The sequence below is a fragment of the Lissotriton vulgaris genome, chromosome 10 (assembly GCF_964263255.1).
Source record: "Lissotriton vulgaris chromosome 10, aLisVul1.2, whole genome shotgun sequence".
NCBI classification, from domain to species: domain Eukaryota; kingdom Metazoa; phylum Chordata; class Amphibia; order Caudata; family Salamandridae; genus Lissotriton; species Lissotriton vulgaris.
In genome coordinates this window covers 964,440,542-964,444,981 of record NC_141698.1, presented here as the reverse complement: position 1 = coordinate 964,444,981, position 4,440 = coordinate 964,440,542, and the positions used below count along the sequence as shown (strand labels likewise).

Sequence of the window (4,440 nt, the reverse complement as noted above, 5' to 3'; positions counted from 1 at the left end):
AGGACCAAAGTGTGGTTTCCGCTCATGGATGATCTAGTGGAAGCTACCGTAAGATCCTGCGCAGCCTGCCAAGTCACGGGGGATGCCCCGCGGGAAGCACCAGTCATAGTCGAGCCTCGACCTCAACAACCTTGGGAATGTGTCAGCATGGACTTCGGAAGTCTTCCCGATGGGCGACACACCATGGTTGTAATAGATGATCACTCCAAATATCCTGAGGTAGAAATAATAACCACCACCAGTGCCACCGAAGTAATACCCAAATTGGAGAAACTCATAGCGACTCATGGTGTAATGCGAGAACTCAGAACGGACAATGGCCCTCCCTTTCAAGGCCAGGAACTAGCCAACTATTTGCATGCCCTAGGAACCCGGCAACCCCGCATCACGCCTCGTTGGCCACAAGCCAATGGCGAAGCTGAGCGTTTCATGCGGACTCTCAACAAGGTCATCCGAATCGCGCATGGCAAAGGACAATCGCTGGAAATGGTGATATTCACATTCCTGCGAAGCTAGCGACAAACACCCCACACCACCACGGGGGTAGCTCCGGCACATGTTCTCATGGGACGGATGGTGGCGGACTCCATTCCCCATCATCCCCAGTGGACACCCGTGATGACCAATGAAAGCAGGATCGAGGCGAAGCGACAAAAGTCATATGCCCAGGCCAGCCGGAGGAGGAGAGCTGTTCATACTCGAATCGAACAAGGTGATCTTGTACTGTTGAAGAACAGAGTAACCAGTGGAAAATTCAGATTAACATATGAAAAGAGACCTTGGAAAGTCATCAGCGTGAAGGGCACTCGCATCATTGCCACCCGAGGTCGCGAAGTAGTGACCCGGAATGTATCCCACTTTAAGCCATTTCATCCGGAGGCGGAGACAGCCACAAGCCGGGAGTGTCCGGCGTCTCGAGTGACTGCGAGTCCAGTGGCTGAGAACATCCAGGAATCTCGCAATGATCCTCTGAGAACCACCTCTCCCGCCGTGGCAAGCGAAGGCCCAGATGACGCTGAGAGCTCCAGTGTGGAACCAGAGGGTCCAGATTGTGATCCTGCCAGCCGCAGCCCAGCTCCCCCGGCCGGGGGTGATGTCCCCAAAACTCGTGGGCCTTCCACCTATAAGCTGAGGAGCAACCCAGCACCTTCCTGCCGCCTTCGGGACTATCTCATGTAAGACTGTTCCAATATGTTTAGATATACGTTTATAGTGACTTATCTTATATGCTAAACGTGAACCTGAACATTGCCGCATTACCCCAAAGAACAGTATAGTCCATTCAGAGACTGCACTGATGGTTTTTCAATGCATGCTTGTTTGTTCTTTTTATATTTTAGGAGGAATGTTGTGTTCCAGCTTATGCACGCCTGTGACGTAACAGGCGTGCAGCGTAAGTGACACGTGACCACGTTTGAATAAAGAGGGGCCCCGCACGTACGTCGGCCACTTGGCGACGGTGCGCAGAGCCATGAACATGATCCAGTGTCCGTGCCTTTATTAATGATAGGCCAAGTGAAGGCCTTGGTTAAATTCCCCAGGTGCCCCCTGAGAGTAGGCCCACATTAGCCTTGGCCCCTAGCTGTCACTGGCCCCAGCGACACAACAATTCTCTGCACATGAAAACGAAACTAAAGTGATTAACAAAACAAAACACAGATTTGCATATGACTCGGTCCAAACTCAGGTGGCATTGTGAGCAAAACAACTGAATATCACCCCGAACGATTGCAGTGGTTAGACACATTGCAAGCATTCCTCCCATCACCTTTTGTGCGTTTCATTAACAAGAAATACAAAAATGCTTATTTTAAATGAACACACTGCTTGAAACCTATCTGACACACATGTGCTCATGGGAAGATCACATTTTATTTAAATTGCCGGTTTCATCTCGAAACGTGCGGCACAATCACACACGATGTTTTTGTACGGCAATGTGTAGTTTTTATTTAACTTTCAAACTTAAAAGTCTGCTACGTAAATTGCAGATTTATATTACTGTTCCATTTCTGGAATGCCAGTGTGTAGTTTGCACGTGCACATCGTCAAGCCTCGATGCTTTCACTTAAGTGCTACATGTAAGCGTCAGCTTGTGTTAACAGGTTTCATACTCTAATGAATGAGGAAACATAATGTAAATAAGCCTGCAGTACAGGGGGGAGGGTCAATATACAGATTGCAAATGACTCATACCAGAGAAACACATACAAATGTATGAAGCTATACACCTACAGAGAAGAATACAGATTGGGCGCATGCACGTTCCCTTTATAGATCACAACAAATGCTGGGCTGGAAGCCATACAAGGGCAGGTTGCTATGGAAATGTATGGATGGTTTGAACTTAAGTAGCTGGCGACTAATAATTCTGTTTTGCTTACTTTTTAAGACAGCTCGGTGGAACGAATGCCACAGATATCCTTAAAATATAAAAGCTTTGGTGAGTGTGAGTTAAATTATTGAATGCAAGCAAGCATTTGCGTAGTTGCCTTTTTTTCTAGAGCGCTTTTAACGTTTAGTGCATTCGCTACAGAATAAGAAATATTTTCGAGCTCCCTGGTCAATTATAATGGCATACTTTTAATCTTTAAAAATTGCCTTTTTTTACTAATTCATGTTTTCCAAACTGTACGTCTAAACATTCCATTGTTTTTTTTTTTTTTTTTTTAAAGTTAAAAAGTCCTCAATTTTTTTATTCCTGACATCACTAGCACAATTTACAGGGCAATATACCTGATGTAATGAAAAAATAAAAGACAAACTACAACAGATAAAAAAAAATAAGACCTCAGGAATGTACATCTAAATCAACACTACATTGTATTCAACAGCTGCACTTTTGTTTTAGCGAACTGTGGCTATGAGTCCTGAACAAGAAGGTTCTCCTGTTTAAGCTGCAGTAACTTTTCTGCCCAGGATCATCGCTCCTCCTGTGGTAGATTACAGTTCCTCCTAATGCACATGGACGACTGTCTCAAAGTAACCTGCAGCTTTCCTGACAACTCCTTGCTCTCCTGCTAAGAACTGTAGCCTTATGGCATCTTGTTAAAACCTTCTGCCAACATATCCGCTGCTTCCACCCCCAGTTCCACCACCTGCTCCGTAGCCACCACCTCCCCCACCACCACCACCATAGGGACTGCTGCCAGAACTTCGGCCACCTCCAAATCCGCTTCCACCCTTCATCGGCCCATAGTTGGATTGCTGTTGGCCACCATAATTTCCGAAATCGTTGTAGCCACCACTGCCCCCATAGCCACCGCCTCCACCGCCACCAATGTGTCCTCCTTCGTTGTAGTCATCGTAGCCTCCGCTACCACCACCACCATATCCTCCACCACCTTGGCTCTTCATCGGAGGCTTAAGCTTCGAAACAACAGACGACAGCTTAAAGGAACATTTCGAACAATGGGGGAAACTCACTGATTGCGTGGTAATGAGGGACCCACAAACAAAACGTTCCAGAGGGTTTGGATTTGTGACTTACTCCTGCGTGGAAGAAGTGGATGCTGCAATGGCAGCTCAGCCACACAAGGTTGATGGACGTATCGTAGAACCAAAGCGAGCAGTGTCACGCGAAGACTCTGCAAGGCCTGGTGCACACTTGACAGTCAAAAAAATCTTTGTTCGGGGGATTAAAGAAGATACAGAAGAATATCATTTAAGAGACTTCTTCGAAGAGTGCGGAAAGATCGAAACAATTGAAGTAATGGAAGATCGCCAGAGCGGAAAGAAAGAGGCTTCGCATTTGTAACATTCGATGACCACGATACAGTCGACAAAATTGTTGTTCAGAAATACCATACAATTAATGGGCATAACTGTGAAGTTAAGAAGGCACTTTCCAAACAAGAAATGCAGACGGCTGGTTCTCAAAGAGGTCGTGGTGGTTCAAGCAGTTTTTGTGGTGGCCGAGAAAGCAGCTTCGGCAATGGTGGTGGTGGCGGCGGCGGCGGCAACTTCGGTGGTTGTGGAGGAGGAAACTTCAGCAGTAGGGGCCCTGGAGGCTTCGGTGGTAGAGGTGGAAGCCGTGGGTACGGTGGCGGAGATGGGTACAACGGCTATGGTGGGGACGGTGGAAACTACGGAAACATTCCATTGTTTTAATGTTGGATCCGATGCAGTATAGCAGAGCACAAAGTGCTTGCAAAACGAAAAGGTCACGGCCGTGAAAGATAATGTTTATACCAATGGATTATTTGTAATTTAGATGGCTGGCTGAATGCACACATATTCAGAATGGCCAGATTTGAACAGGATTGGGTAAAATATTGCATAATACTTTCAAAGATCACTGACTGGAGGCCCATGCACCAACGCTGGCCACCTTTGAAGCGTTTTGTAATATGTTAAGTAACCTGTTCAAAGATGGTCTTACTGGATGCATGAACATTCTCTGCACTATTTTTAAATCCATTTGGCTTACTTTAACAAAAA

The 4,440-nt window shown here is 46.4% G+C and overlaps 1 pseudogene; it reads left to right on the top strand.

Moving 5' to 3' along the window:
- The first annotated feature begins 618 nt into the window (after positions 1-618).
- Positions 619-4,110, top strand: LOC147689070 (uncharacterized; annotated as a pseudogene).
- The last annotated feature ends 330 nt before the right edge of the window (positions 4,111-4,440 follow it).